Source organism: Scophthalmus maximus, chromosome 3 (assembly GCF_022379125.1).
Source record: "Scophthalmus maximus strain ysfricsl-2021 chromosome 3, ASM2237912v1, whole genome shotgun sequence".
NCBI classification, from domain to species: Eukaryota; Metazoa; Chordata; class Actinopteri; order Pleuronectiformes; family Scophthalmidae; genus Scophthalmus; species Scophthalmus maximus.
Genome location: NC_061517.1, coordinates 23872474 through 23889417, shown reverse-complemented (window position 1 = coordinate 23889417; position 16944 = coordinate 23872474). Strand labels below are relative to the sequence as shown.

The following is a 16944-nucleotide window of genomic DNA, read 5'->3' as shown; positions in this document are numbered from 1 at the left end:
TCCACCCGGGTGTGGCAGGGACAGAATATGAGGTCTGGTGATTTAGCCTTGTTTTTCTTTTTTAAAGTGATTCCACAAAACCAAAAATATGTTCGAGGGTGCCATCGTGAGCTGTATTAAATATTTCACAATGTTTTGACATTTTATGGACCAAATAGTTGAACAGTTAGTTGATCGTTCAAAAAAAAATAATTGACAGATTAAAGGAAAAGTACGATCTTTCGGTAAATATATGCTGTCTTGACAAAAGTTTGTGTGATGAGATTGATATCAATTCGTAATATCGAACAACAAACCTTGACTACAGAGAAAATGTGTTTTCGTAAACAAGTTATACATTTTATGTCATGCGATTATGAATAAATAATTTTGACAAATATACTGAAAACATTGTGTATAAGTAATCAAGTTACATTTTGAATTTTCTCTATTTCTACTATTGTATTATGTTGAAATAACTTCATTTCAATGTACTGAACTTAAAATGTTGCGTCCATTCTATTCACCATTTAAATCAATTTGGCTCAAAGAGATTATTTCTTATTTTATCCATTGCTTAAAATCTTACTGGCTGCCTTGAGTTTTGAGTAAAGCCAGTTTTATTACAGGTTCCCCTGCTCACAGTCCTTTCTGCCTCGAGCTTCAGTATCAATTTTCTCATCGAGCTGTTTTTATTCACAGCTCCAGTTGTGACATTGATATACATCCCAATGCCGTAAAGTTATATATATATACATATTATCTAGAAATGGATGTTTGTGTTCGGCAAATGAAGGAATTCTAACACATTGATTTAAAAAATAATAATAATAATAATCCTATAGTAACTGCTTATTGATTTTGGTTAGCCACCGTATAAAAGATTAGACATGGATACCTTGGAGTAAATGGCTTCTCATCTGCAGCATTGGTCATATTCTGGAACATTATGACAAAGCCCTCCCCTCGGCTTCTGCTTTTCTTGATTCAGCGATTTTATGTCTAAATACTCTATGAAATTTTGTGAGCGGTGATAAAATAAGTCGGCAAACTCAGCAGGTGGACGTTTGAAGAATGTGTGTGTGTGTGTGTGTGTGTGTGTGTGTGTGTGTGTGTGTGTGTGCGCATGTGCAGCTGTCCATCTCTCTGTCTCTCGGTGTCTTTGGAATGCGCCTGCACTTGTTACACTCCCTTATGGGGTATTTACACGTCAGCACCTTCATCAGTGTCTAGTGGCAGACACTCAAAGTCAATATCACTTCCTGCTTGCCTGTTAATTAGGCACATTTACACGGCAAAGTGGGCTGTCATTTAACTAGATCACAATTAATCGCTGCGCTTTTTTTCCAAGTTAAGCCGATTTTGCTTCTTTCTTTTCTTTTTTTTTGTATCATTCCTAAAGTGAAGGGAAGCAGATGAGCACCAAGGATGATAATTAATATTTTCCACTCACTAGGTTTTCATGGACGAAAGCCACGCTGGCATGCAGATCTATGGCGGTTGCAACTGTGGTGCGATTACGTTACACAATGTGCAAACAACACCCTTCGGAGTTTCGAATCCAGAGAAAGCAATTATTGTTATGGACCTAAATGTCACGCACAGTTGAAATGTGTGTGTGTGTGTGTGTGTGGGGGGGGGGGTTCACGCTGTAGAGAGCACTCTGCGTTTTCCCGCTCGCAGACTGACAAATCATATTCGACGTTTATTAGCCCGACACGCAGGCGGATAACAACAGTCAGATCGCATGGATAATGAGCTTAATCGCCAGAGCAAAAGCCACGTTGACTTTTTAAAAGCGCGGTCGTCGCCGTTTCCTCTTCACGACACATCAGAGTCATCTGGGTGCTGTTTGTTTGTCTATGAAAATGGATGTTTGTGTGGGTTTCCGGCACGTTCTCCACCTCTGCGCCGCCGCCGCCGCCGCCACATCCCCATCTCATCTGTGCAGAGTTTGCAGAGAGAGAGAGAGAGAGAGAGAGAGAGAGAGAGAGAGAGGAGCTCTCATTCGGTGGCGATGGCTAAGTGAGATAGGGAAGATTACATGTGTATCCTGGTCCTGATCTGATGTCAGACAGAGAGGTGAACACTGGGACCAGCCCGGACCTGGCAGTGGGCAGCGATTAATCTTACTGTGTGTGTGTGTGTGTGTGTGTGTGTGTGTGTGCGTGTGTGCGCGTGCGTGCGTGCAAGTGCATGAGAAATAGAAACAGCACCAGGGTATTTTTTTAGTTTCCCAACAGTTTTGTGCACACTCATATGCAAGATACACGTTTTGCCGGTTGACACTAGTATAGAGAGAGTGGAGTTTTGAATATCTTTACTGTTTTATCGTGGGTTTTTTTTTAGCCACATGGGGCCCAAAAAGTCGAGCAAGCTGTGAACACACAACGGTGACTCATCACTTAGAAGAAGCAAGCAGACACAGAGCTTCATTTTTTCCGGCCGCCTCAAAACATTCGGCTCATCCTTCAGTCTCCAACATCTCCTGAGAGCAATATGTGCCCGTTCAGCTGCTAAACGCTCCATTATGTTCAACAGCTATGGTTGCAAACTTCTGTCTTGTTTGCCACTTCTGAGGAGGGAAGTGCACAGTGGGTTTTCACTGGAGAGACAGCCGCCTGCTACGACTGGAAGTCAGGTAGATGACGGTGTGAATGAGAGTGAAGCAAGTTGCGGCTTGAAAGAACAAAGAGATGAGCTTTGAGGGGATCTCTTCACCCTACACATATAAATTCTTTTAAAGTTATTCATAGATCAGCACTAAAACTGTCCTTTGAAACCCAGACCAACATTTTGGAAATACACCTCTCTTTCTATAAGACTTCCATTTCCTGGTAAAAAAAAAATAAATCGATGGTCGCAAAACAATAAAATCGCTAGTCGCAAAGCAGCGTTATGCGTTATATTATTACCACATATGTCACGTTATCAACTAACGTGATGTGACGTTTCGTCGTTACAAGACCACGGTGTGTTTTCAGTGTGATCCACCTGTCCCGTCATGTCCAACATACTGTAATTAGCATGTTTGCTATTTGAATATTCTATGTACTGCATGTCACCATGGTAACTGCAGCAGCGTCTTAACAAGGATATCGGCGTCATTCCAGGCATGTTGAACCTCCGGTAAAAACACGACGCGTCTGCCTACGTGACGACGTATCGCGTTCGAAGGGCCGTCCCATTTCGTAGCGGTAGACTTTCAATGGCGTAGGGGTAAACATGAGAAATGGAATTGGGCCAATGTCCGGACCTGATTCCCTGGACGTTGTCCGGAGTTCACGTGTGAGAACAACTCTCTGTTATTACATAGGTGTGAAGAATTGTTGGTTTGACACCCCAGTCAAATTTGATTTTTAAGTACAGCCCCAGTATCAGTTTGACTGGAGGTTGAAGGCCAATATCTGGTCCTTATTAGCCAAATATCAACGTCTGTTCTTCTGCTCTTGATAAAAACTCTTGACTATTACTTTTTTTTTTTTAAACTACTGTACACATCAGTGATTTGATTCTTCCTGTGATTGATTATGTTTGTGAAGTTGCACTAGAAAGTGGACCTGTTGCAGGCACAGACATCATTCGTGAAACGGTCCAGAGTTACTGGCAGTGCATTATTCACGCCCGGAAGGGAAGCAGAGAAAAGAGAGCGGGGCGGCTGTATGCGGAAACAATTCAAAAGTGTGAAAAGATGCTGTTCATAGAAGATGAAACATCCCCGGCAGTTAATTGAAAACCCCGGCGCATAAAAACCTTCAGATTGGAGAAAGGTCAGGTGAGGGGAGGAAGGGGGTGGAGACAGATGTGTGGTGGGATGTGCGATGACTGAATGTGTGCTCCTTTTGTGGGAACAGAGGTCAAAAAACAAAACAACCCAGCATCGACAAAAAGTGAAAATAAGGAGGTTTTGTTTTTGCTGAAGTTCCCTCTAGCCTGAGGAGGACGATGGAGGAGGAGAGAGTTTTGGCTGTCCTGAGAATACCGCGGTAACTCAAATTAATTAGCCTCTACCTCCCCCCCCCCCCCCCCCCCCCCCCCCCAATTCATCTGCTCCGTCTCACACTCTCTCTGCTGCATTGTCGGAGAAGCGTTGAGATGCAGGGGAGTGAAAAGTGACTCACATCCTGCCTGAGCACCAAAGTAAACGATTACGAGTGCTCACTTCCCATCCCGTGACCTTGACAGGCGAGGAGGACGGACTCTGATCTGGATCGGTTTGGGTCTGACAGCGCAGCACTTGAAAGCAGTTTCAGATAAGTTAATTGTTGACTATAAAGCTTTAGACAGACTCCAGTTCTGTTCGCGTTGTCTGTCGAAACATGAATGGAATTCGTTCTCTCAAAGTCATATCGACCGAGTCTCACATTTCTATCGAGGAAAAGTTATTTTGCGATGATTATCTTTATCATTTTATTTTGTAGAAACGATTCATTTCAACACCCCTAATAAAGTCTTAGATGCGAGTCGGAATAAAGAAGGTTTCTTTTCTAGCCGTGGTAAATTCAAACTCTATATCAGCCTAACTTTTATGCGGCATGATGTTGCGGTTGATCTAAAGTATGTTCTGTATACTTTGTCAATTTGAAAAATCGACATCAGCTTAAACCCTGATTGCATTTAACTTTGACCGTATGGCGGAAAAACTTAATTGATTCCTTGGGATTCAGGTATTCTGGTATGAGGAAATTGCTTATGAGCACATTATTCCCACGTGATGAATCGTTTTCGTCAAACTGCTTGTAGTGCACGGTGAGCCTGACTGATCACAGCTCCATCAGGTAGGGCCAATTAGTCACACGTGACCCTGAGAGCAATCTGACGTAGCAGTACAGACCGCGGAAAGCCGCGGTGCTTTCCACGAGCTTGTCCTCTTCACTTCTCTTTCCACCCCGCTCACTGATTCTCTCTTCTCCCGTACCCTCCGCCACTCCAGTGCTCCCTCCAGCCCCAGGAGATTCACTGCGCTCCCCCCTTTCGCCTCGCAAACACACATCCAGGTATTGAGGAGAAAACAGCAGCGCTTACCGAGACGGCGACTGTGTCACACGTCTCGCCCGCTTTGTCTTGCAAGCCGGGCGGTTCATTTGTGGAGGGGACTTGGTGTTGACATACAACAACCGTGCAAGCTGTTACGTATTGCATTGTATAACCCTCTCTGATTTCTTCCCACTGGAGCTCTCTGTTTGTAGTATAATGAACACTGGCTGTTCTGCTGTCGGAGTCATCTCTGCCTGTGATGCCTCTGAGCTCTTGTAAAAGTCATAAGCTCGATTGAATGAAGGGAAAGAGATTCTCACGTCCAATGTTTGTCCCGGCTGCCGTCGCTGTGCACGGAGGAGAAATATTTCACTTAAAGGCTCGACGGCACATATCTGATTCTTTAAATCCTCCCCGTAATATCTCCTTGGCCCGCAAGCCGCAGCGAGAAAAAAAGCAATCTTTTCCCCCCAAAGGCGCGATAAACGTCCTGCCACAGTGAGCAAATATGTTCAAGCAAATCCATTTTTCAAGATGAAGCGGGGCTCTTTGCGTCATTAACTGCAGCCGAGTCTGCTTCGGAGTAGCACAATTCCGACGGGAGGGAAAAGTTTTGGCCAGTTCTGTGTCGACTGTACGCCCAAAGTTGAAGCAGAATAGCGTGAACAATTTGCTCTATATTGCAAATTCGGGGCGGCGGGTCTCATGTGGGCGCGCCGCGTTGTTGTTGCAGAGGAATTTAACACCCAGGTAGTGCGCGCCGGGTCTTCGCCCTTTGCTGATCTCTTTGCTGGCATGCGGTCTGCCGACCACTCGGGTGAATCAGACGCCCTTTTGTTCAGAATGGGCACACCTCTCTGACTTCCTGCTGTCATATTTCACGGCAGAGCGAGACCCCGAATGATGACCAATAGCAACCTAACGAACGTCCGCACTCAGACACGCAGACGCACACACACACACGCACGCACACTCATGAAATGTCCCATATCAAAGACATGCACGAGGCCGGGGCTGAAGTCACCCATCTTTGGCTGAGCTGGAAAATCGTACTTGTTTATGTTTTTTTTGCTGCCCTCAGCAGAGATGTACGGAAGAGGATTAGGGCCAAGCATGAATTCTTTTTTTTTGAGTTCTGACCTTAAACTCAGAACCCACTCACCTTTTGGTGTTCCGTTATTGAAATTGCTTCTTGGACCCCTCGAACATGCAAAAAAATCGCTCACGGACGACATCTTCGACCTGTGTTTCCCCCCTCCTGCATGGCAAAGCGACTCCCCCACCGAGGTCGAGTTTTCTGAGTTGAAGGTCAGAACTCAATACATTTCCCGCGTGGCCCTAATCCTCTTCCGTAGAGATGTGAACCAGGGTCATAAAAAAAAGATATCTTGGTACTGTTGATGTTGTGTGAGGACTCTAGGGGGGAGTCATTGAAGTTGTTGTGATAATTAACGACGGATGGTATAAATGTGTAACATTTTTGTACAACCATATTCAACACTGTGTCATATTTATCACATGACCCAGTGTTTCTGCTCCATAAGAGCATAAGATACAGGTCGTTGTATGAAAGAAGGTAACGTCAGCTTCTTTCCAAAAGGATGATGATGAACGAGATGAGGGAGGCGGCTAAGGGGAGAGACAGCTTTGGAGAGCTGGATTCAGACAACTAGTAGCAGGTGAACCATTATGAAATGTCAACCATTTCCTACATTATTGATTTAATGTGAAGTAGTTTTCTCAAAAGCGTCAATTTGAAAAAAAGCTTCGTTGAATCGAGGCTCCGTCAACATCACGTCCATTGGGAGAATTCAGCTGGCCACATTAAAGGGTTCAGTCGACTTTGTCTTTGCAGTGAGAGATGCGAGTTGATGAGTCTAAATAGTGAGAGAGAGCACGCCGGGCCCCGGGGGACAGACAGGTACATGTGAGGGCGGTAATGGTGTGAGAGAGCTTCAACGTTAAAGGACGGTGCCAGTAACAGTGGGAGAAAGACCAAGATATGTACAGTGGACAATGATTTATGTAACTGAGGCAGACGTCCCCCGTCACACTTGCAGAGCAACAAAAATAAACACATAACACTTGCGCAGACACATGCTCGCACACACTCGCACCCACTTTCTCACTCTCCGGCTCCTCCGCTGTCTTGTCACACAGGGCCGGATCCAGACTGTCTGGCACCTTATATCGCTCTCTAACTCTTTGTGGCCTCATTACGTTTCCCCCGGCAGCACACCTTCCTTATGCCAAATCCTCAGAGTGTCTCTTTGCCTGTACAGCCTTTTTTATACTGGATGCTGTCATGTCCGGGAAGTCGACGCTCCTCTAGGAAAAGGAGGCTAGTGTTTCACGAGGTGTGATGAGTGACTTAAATGGTTTTATAGTTGGGCTCCCTTTCAGCTGTGGCCTTCTAAACGGGGAACAAACCAGAACCAAAAAAAGAATGTATCTCAGGAGACATCCTAGTCAAATACAGGATGAATAAATATAAACGACAACCTAGAACGAAAGCATCAGATATAATCATGCTTCACTGGAGTTTCCACTTCAAACTTTAAATATATATGATTGATGGTCTTTATCACCTCATTTATACATTTAGCACTGTATGCATCTTGGATGTAGCGAATGCTGTATCAAATAAACCCATTGGAAAAGCAGCCAAGAAGCATTTTGAGAACAGATATAACTATAGATATAAGATATAAAATATAAAATAGATATATTTAATATTCTATATAATATAAAATCTAGTTTACACTAGACGATTTAAAGCCCCATTTTCCGCTCACCGTCAAGTACTTTGGAGACATTTCTCCTGGGGAAGGATCGTGTGTGTGAGGGCCCCCCCCCCCCCCCCCCCATGCCCCCATGTTAAAAGCTCACTCCAGATGTGACATGTTCCTCTAACCCCTCCCTCCATCCCGACCTCACCTGAGATTAAATCTAAATCTGCCGCACCAGCTGCTGGGAGCTGATGCTCCTCGCATACCTCCTCTTTTGTTGTTAATGAAACTAAGCACAACAAAGAGGAAAAAGGGACTAATTATGGGAATAGCCGGTTGCTTGTAGTTGACATTATAGTCACCGCAGCCCCCCAACTCCACCCCTCTCCTCTCGAGCGATACCACACAGACAGCGGTGAAAAGGAGTGATAAAAAGAAAAGCGAGGGGGAAAAAAGGAGGGGAGCGAGCCTTATTGTGGTGGGACCGCCTCGTGTTTTGTCGGAAGTACAAAGAGGTTTGCATGATAATGCTATTCCTACGAGGTCCCGTGGAGAGCGACTGTTCCACACATCATTGGCGGAATGAAGTCCTTGCAGATTAGATTGTGTGTACGCGCGCGTTGATGCATGGCGGCATTTATCCACCTGTGCTCGGCAAAGGATGGTGGGCTGTCTCTTATTCCCAGCACCTCCTCTGTGGCGCCGCATAAACTTAGCAGCACTTGTACCCGCTGCCACAGCAGTGATCAACTGTTTCTGAAGTTTTTCAAGTAAACTTTCTTTAACCCCCCCCCCTCCCCTAAAAAAGCCCACTGCCCTTGATCAGTGTTTCTCGTCCCACTAGGCTCGGTGGGATTCTCAATGAAAGAGCTGGGAATCCACATTAGCCGGCAGCATCGGGCTCTTCAGATGATTAGCCCCCCATCTCCTCCGCTTTGGAGGAAAGTGATAATTACAAGACAAGAGTGATTCCAGGGATGACGGACGAAGCGCAATGTGAGATTAACTTGCCCACTGGAGTCTTTGTTTGGCCCTGTTCGAGGCACGGGTGCGCTGCTTCCTGTTTCTGCGAGAGATGCTTTAATCTAATTAAAAGCAGATTAATGGTGTGCTGCATGGTGGCATTGAGCAACGACAGCGGCTCAGTATGTGTGTGTGTGTGTGTGTGTGTGTGTGTGGGGGGGGGGGATATAGTAAGTGAAATATTGCTCGTAAACAGTCTAGACCGTTGTAAACAGCAGCGCCTAAGTGCACCCCGAGGACGGCCGTCCTTGCATACGATCGAAGGAGAGGGTCAGGTGGGGCACAGGGGAGTCAGGCGCTGGCTGTTGTCCGGGCCAAACTGTCCCCTCCTCCGAGGTTTTACCCGGAGCATAAAATCAAGCAGAGCTACACTGTATGTGATGCCTTCGATTACATTTTTAGGTGTTTAAATGACACTTGTATCCTGTGCTACATAAAGTCTGCGCGCCGCTCGCTCGCGGGTAAGTAGGCAGAGGAGTAGAAAAAGAGCCAAGGTCTCAGTGCGACACCACACAATATCCCTGCGACTGTACAACGGCCATGAAAGAGATGCATTGAGGGAGGGGAATATAAAAAATCCAAGGAGAAGTGTTTTTCCGTCAGAGAGCGATTAAGATTAAGGCCCATGTGAAAAACCCTTTTTGGTGGTGAGTCTTTTTTTCCAGCGTCCACAGCCAATCTATTTGATTGGTCAATAGTGAGAAGTATTTAGGATTTTAATATGCATTTGATTAGACGATGGCTTCATGTTAGCCGACGGGGGCAGTTCATCTCATCCTCACTGCCTTTCATTTGACTCTTTTAAACACACGCGCGCACGCACGCACACAAATCCTAATTCATACTGCTGTCCATAAACAGTCTCTCTCTCTCTCTCTCTCTCTCTCTCTCTCTCTCTCTCTCTCTCTCTCTCTCTCTCTCTCTCTCTCTCTCTCTCTCTCTCTCTCACACACACACACACATACACACACATCTACAAGTGACGCACGATGCACTTGTACCTTTGACCAAGAGGGTGGTATCATGTGACTATTAGAGGTGGTGGTGTTGTTTGTCAGGGTGCTGTAGATAGAGAATATTACCCTGGAAAATTGAACACATCTCTGTGTGTGTGTGTGTGTGGGGGGGGGGGGGGGGGGGGGGGGGGGGGGGGGGGGGCGGTCTGTGGGTGCGTGCGTATACGGGGAGAAAAGCATAGACTTGTCATCCTCCAAGGCGAGAGTTAATCCGGAGTATCCATCACACTTCAGCGTGCCGTTTCCCAAAGGGGAGGGCCAGCGAGGGCCGGAGGAAGTGCTAAATGAGAGATGGGTGCTGACACCGACGCTGACACAGGAAATCCCTCGTTGTCGAACGCCATCACAGCCGACATCCTGCATTCCCGATGAAGAGTCTCGCCCGAGACGGAGGGCGCAAGGTCTCAGGCTATACTTACTTGAATTTGTCTGAATTAAAAGGTGGAAAAAGCGGCAACCAAAAAGTTCTTTGTATATTGTCTTATTTCATTGGGTTTATATCATGTAAACCAGCTCTCGGCATTTTACTAAATTTGTCACACAAAAGCGTGGAAGTGTTTTAGTATTGTTGCTGGATTGCAGAAGTTATTGCCTCATATTTTGATTGATAGTGTGAATTTTCACCTTCTGGACAAAAGGCTTTTAGGATCCGGAGGAACAGGTAAAGCTGTCTTCGGCGATGCCAGGCCCAGGCCCCATCACCCCATCACCCCACACCTCCTGTGACAAAATAGTCTTCAGTCTAAGGCCTTTATCTTCAGGCTTCATTCCAAAACACTGCCATATCTCTTTAACCCCTCCCCCGCCATACCCCCCCCCCTACACACACACACACACACACACACACACACACACACACCATCAGGCCACAGGATAATCCAGGCTTATTCCCGAAGCCTGCACACCTGAGGACGACCTCAAAACCCCCTCCCCGAACTACCGAGTGTATCATTCAGCTTGTGCTGCAGTGCATCAGTTTTTTCTCAGGGTTGATGTAGATGACTCCCCCCCCCTTTTCCCCCCTTCTCGTGTTCACTGTCTAGTTTTCCTGACATGATCCATGCATCTCCGTGGACTAATTACCAGACAGCGGTCCCATCCACCATGCACTGTATTATACTTACCTCCCTGCTCCCCGGATAATGTGCTTTCCTTCTACTCTTCTGTTACTCCTTCCTCTTCATTTTCCATCTCTCTCTCTCTCTCTGTCTCTCTCTCTCTCCTTTCCCTGTCAGATGTGGAGAGATGTTCCATTTTGGAAATTGACTGTTAGTTGGAATATGTGGGGGCCCGACACCACCCCTGACAACTTAAGCTTGTTTTTCAGCCTCTCGGGCTTATAGGTGAACAACTAAACTGCCAAACAGGAAATGGGAGACGTTGTCCGTGGTCCGCCGCAGCTTTTTCTCTCTCTGCCACCCTCCCCTCTTTAGCTTTCTCTCTGTCTCTCCTCTGCCTACTTCTGCACATCTATCTCTTGCTCTCTGGCAGCCTTGTGCTGTTGCCTGAGCTTCTGGTTTCGTTTGTGTCTGGATGAGGACGTGACTTGCCTGTGTAAACAGAGCAGGCACTCAAGGTGTTGCTGAAACACTCTCTCTCTCTCGCTCTCTCTCTATCACTCTCACTCACACATGCACACACGCGCACGCACACGCACACACACCTCTCCACTCTGAGTGTCTCAGGAAGCTGCAGCTAAACACAAACTTACACAGAGCACTCGCAGGGTTTGCCCACTAATTGCAGCCTTTTTGGCCGGCTGCTGTGGCATTATGGCAATAGTAGTTAGGGATAAAAAATTTAAAAAAGGTCTCTATTTACACACATTATCATCTAAATGAACAAGTTGAAGTGTTGTATGACGTGCAGATGGAAAAGCATTCTGCTCCCTCTCCTTGTTCGGCTGTCACTGGTCCAACAACATTGGACGAACTAGACGTGATGGAGAGTGGGTTTCCATAGCAACCCCTAGTACCACCATTGTGTGTACTTTTTCATCTCAGGATGTTGTCTACATTAGTAGGCAGATCAGTTTTGGTGGAGATATGGGAGGTCATGAGAGGGACAGAAGAAAGAGAGAAAGAAAGAAAGAAAGAGGTGAATAAATGTAATCAGTAGCCAAATTAGTAACAGACATGCTTCTGTAGGTGTGTGTGTGTGTGTGTGTGTGTGTGTGTGTGTGTGTGTGTGTGTGTGTGTGTGTGTGTGTGTGTGTGTGTGTGTGTGTGTGTGTGTGTGTGTGTGTGTGTGTGTGTGTGTGTGTGTGTGTGTGTTTGTGTGTGTGTGTGTGTGCGTGCAGCCTGGCAGATTCTTCTGCAGCCTCATGGCTGAGTGTGTGGACTGTTGACCAGTATGAAGTAGATTCCAAAGCTGCATTCACATCATTTGAGATGTGATAGATTTCCCATGCTTATGACTAGCGAGGGTTCAAATCACTGGGCAGCAGAAGTGGACGCCTGCCCGTCTCATGCACATTCCATGTGAGACAGTTTCCACTGGTTTATCTCTCCCTGAAGGCAGAGTTCCAGAGTGGATGATGTCACTCAGGGTTGCATGGGTTAAATAAGGAGTAGACGTAAAGACTAACCAAAGGGCTGCATGTGAACCCCCTGGACATGTAGTATGGAGCTGCAGAAATGTTCCATCCCGTCCACTATGACTTTAGGAATGCCATATATGGTAATGATGGGATACAGAGTATGTTCTGTAGTCTCGTCTCTGTGAAACCCAACACTATACTCGCGGAAGTCCCTCCCATTCCTCACTATTGCCAGTAGTCCATCCATCTCTTTGTCCAGTGAATTACGTTGCCCATAATGACAGAAGGGAGCTACGCTCAGCGTGATCGGCTGGTCCCAGGTGTAACACAACGCCATCATGGAGCTGTTGCACAACAGTAGTGTTGCTGACCGAACGCGTTCGAAAGGGGAAATAAGAAAATGAGTTGGAGCAACCGCAACAGGCTACACAAAAACACAAAAAAGGGTGCGTTTGAATGCGGGTGTCATGTAATGGGTGTTTTCTTTACTTTCCATGGATAAAGAAACACTCAGCCTCAAGTGGAGGGTGGTGTTTTAGCTATTTCCTTTTTTTGTCCCCCAGTGGTTGTTGGTGGTCATATGAACAATACTAGCGCCAAGCTGTCCAGCTAAGCCTCACTGTGGCTGTCCTTACACAGTTGGATTTAGAGGTGTAGGTCTGGTTACTTCAAGATCCCCTCCAGTCACGTTTTAAAGTATGTCACAATAACCTGCTATGCCAAATATGTTGTTTAACATTGTTGACCCCAAAAAACCCTCTGAAATGGGGTTGGAAATCATCCACTCTCTCTCCCTCCTTGAGGAATTCTGAGACTATGAATATGAATCATATGCAAATAACACGGGCCTCACATTTGCATATTCGACGAGCGATTGGTTTACTGTATTTGTGACCGTATTGTATTTGGACCTAAAACAGACCCCATTAGCTGTACGGCTGAAAAAGAAAGACAAAAAAACAAGCGTATATCAGAAGTAATCCAACAAATTACTCACCAACGAAACACAATTAATGGTTATAAATAACGAGGGTGATTTGATTGGAAATGCGTCTGGTCTCATTTTCTCGATCCGCGTTGGCTGATATCGTCATTCAGATTTGATTACACATGACTGCTCCGACAAAGTGGTAAATACAACATGGAAAATAGAATGTAAACCCCCAACCCCCCACCCCCGGATCCTCGATCCATGTTGTGGTTATTGTCGACTAAGAGAGTCCGGATTCATGACATGCAGCTTTTACCCTTGTCCGGTATGGAAGCAGCAGCAGCAGCAGCACCTCTGTTACAGAATCAACAGAGACAGCGCTTGTACATCACAAGTCCCCTGTGTGGCTGCATGTGCAGACGGAAGCTGTGTTCTGTCTGACAACTACGTCGCAAACATTAGGAGAACATTTATTTTGAGAGCCACTCGTTCAATAGCGGCAAATACGAGAGAGGCCCTTTCATACTCCAGACAACACGAAAAGTGACATATGTTGTCAATATGTTTTTCATCCGGAGGGAAATAATATCTTTCACCTGACAGAGATTCTAATATAAACTAGCACCGCCACCTCAGGCCCTGGAAGACTATAACATTAGCAGGAGGAACACTGGAAAACAAACCACACTGCAGCATTATCACCGGTGATCCACCGAGAGGCCGGATAGCTGCGAGGCACATTCTCGAGCAGGCCGCGGAAAAATGAATGCCACTATGGCTCAAGAGGGAGAGACCCGCAGGCTCTGTGTTTCCACAAAGTTCAGGGGTTGTTCAGGGGACTGGGATTTTTCAGCGCTTGGATGTTACTGACAATTTGGTGTCAGTTTGTCGGGCGTGTTTTTGCCAGGGTATTGATTTGTCCTGTCAGGACCATATGCCCACAGCAGGACCCTGCTGGATTGTCAGTTCGGGAAAGGGGAAGTACTCTCCCCCCGTCACTGCAGAGGCAGCTCGCTGAAAAGGGTCCTATTGTGCTAAATGGTAGGAAACAAGCTTTCTCTGGCCAGACTTTCGGTAGAGCAGGAGCAGGACCCCTGTCGCGAAATGGCAAAGATGGAAGGACGGGGGGGGGCACTGAAGCGTCTGTGCTGCACATTCCCTTTGTGCCCTCAGTGGTATTTTTCTTTCACCATCTCTGTCTCACCACACTGCATCCAGCTCATCACACCGGGACGTCAATGTGGCCCACAGCTGATGGGTGTACTGTCCAAGAAAAGGACGGGCCAGTCGCCACCTCCTGCCTCTGTCTGTCAACATCCAACAAACTATGGCCAATCCACCGTGAGGGTATGCTAATGCGTGCTGCCCCGGGGCGGCCCAAAGAGTTGCCACTCTGTGTGCAGGGGCCAGCCGAGTGTGAGAGGAGAAAAAAAAATGAAGCTTTGACTCCTGAACCCCGGCAGTGTGACGGGGTGAGTGTGGGGGAGTGGACAGCCTTTGCAGCCTGGCAGTGAACTCTGTTCCGTCTCTGCTCAGCTCCAAATCTCCCAGAAGGGCCGTGGAGAGAAAGGCGTAGCGAGCCTCCGTCACATGTTCATTCCCTACGACTTAGAAGGAGGACACTCACATTGTTTCAAAATCAACTAAACCAGACACGGGTCGGTTTGTATTGGCAAAAGCCTGTTTGTTTTTTTCGGCGTAACGGGGCCGTAGAGGGGCCGATTTTCACAGAGCGGCGGAAAGAGAATTTCAATTAAGTGTTATTTTCTGTGATTCATACCCAGCATTAACATGCAACTCATAACTGACCCTGACTCACACCTGACTTAGGATGCATCTCCAGCATACGAATGAAATTCAGACGTCTCTTTCCCGGTCCCTCCAGCCGTACTTACTCTTCGATGCGGACGGCACACATCATTTGCTTCCGACCTCAACGACATTTGCATGTGTTCGCTGATCCCTCAGCCAAATGTACATTCATTTGTTTCCCCAAAGGAGCGGAAACGCAACAGCGGCAGCCGTGTCATTTCTCCATCGATTTTGCAGCAATTTCAAAGACTAGTGGACAAACAAAGCCTGCAATCGAGCATTTACTCTTTGCCCTTCTGATTAGAAACATAATGTGACCCAGTGAGTTCCTCAGTTAGTGAACTGTATCCATCTGCTACTTTTCCAAGCGACATTAGTACACGCACACACACACAGACACACACACACACACACACAGACACACACAGACACACACAACACACACACACACACACACACAGACACACACACAACACGCACTCACACAAAAAGCCCCCTGCTAACCCCTGCCAATTTACTTGTGTTGTTTATGTCGCGCCATCGCTTACCTTTCACTTTTTTAATGAACCTGTAAGAGTAACGACCATTATTATACGGGTGGCTCGCTACTTTTAATGATGTGCTTTTTTAAGCCATCGCCCTGCTGTGGCTGTGCCCTGCAAAAAAAGTCTTCATTAGCACCGAATCGCTCTCCCATAGACACTCTTACATAAAAAAAAGGGGGGGCCTGGCAGGGTTCAATGTGCGTGAGTTTCAGATGTGGAATGAGACTCGGAGACTCCACGACTTCAGGCTTCCCCAAGTGAATGGTCTCATTTACTTTATTTATGCCTTGAGGGGAAAATGTGACCCTGCGGTCAGCGCTGTTCTGTAAGTGTTTCTTATCTCTCTCTTTCTGCGACACTATGGTAAAGTGGCAAACCGCAACCAACTGAGCAACCGGCGGGGCACACTTTATGGTGGGGCACCTCTAATTCCATTTCTGGTGAAAACTCAACGCTACTGCGATGTATTCTGGACCGTTCTAGGCAAAACGATGTAGCAAACATGGGGACTCACACGGAGGTCGGGTCCACCTCATGTCACTATATTTAACTCATTCAAAGTTGACGAAAAACATTGATTCTTTGTTGCAGGTGATTATACATATATGAAAAAATATTCAGTTTCTGTGAATAAGTTCTTCTAAATATTACACACTGTAGCTTTAAGTGAGACGCATGTGCTGTAAACATGTCCACAGAGTGCTCCGACAAGCTGGATAATATTGGCATATACATATAGAAATGTTACAATCGGAATAGGGCCAAATTATTAATATCCAAACGAAACATTGTGTGAGCGTGTGACGGTTACGTTTTAAAGTGTTCTGGACCAACTGAGGTGGAGATGTGCAAAATAGAGGTCTTGACGATGTATTTACAAAAGGGCGCGAAAAAAAAATAGAATGCCGATACAAAAGCAGAATAACCAGGTGACCAAGCACAAGAGATGGAAACGATAACTGTCGCACCACCGAACGAGACTGAATAATCCGGCGCAGAAGTGTTGAGTCATGACCAGGGGTGAGGTTGAATTGTCAAATATGCTGAGGAAGTTTCCTAAATCTTGATGTGACCCAGAAGTATTTCGTCAGCAGCACCATGATAAGAGCTGTTAGGATTCTCTAAATGCAAAGGAAAGGAGCTTCAATGCTTCAGTTCCTATCTCCTTTAGCATAGGGTACACTGGAGCTTCCTATGTGAGAGTAAGGAGATAGAGACGCCCCACAATGCATTGCGGCAGCGATATTTAACGTGACGCGCCAATGCACGGACGTAAACGATTCAATCCGAAGTAGAAGTAGAAGAAGTAGAAGAGTATGAATATGACCCAGAAGAGACGCACGTCATCATGTCAGTTACTGTCACATATGAATCATTTACATCTGATATCAGT

The 16944-nt window shown here is 46.3% G+C and overlaps 1 protein-coding gene across 16 annotated transcripts in view; it reads left to right on the top strand.

Moving 5' to 3' along the window:
- arvcfb (ARVCF delta catenin family member b) overlaps positions 1-16944 on the top strand; it is a 215336-nt gene that overhangs the window by 175207 nt on the left and 23185 nt on the right. The gene's annotated exons all lie outside the window — the stretch shown is intronic.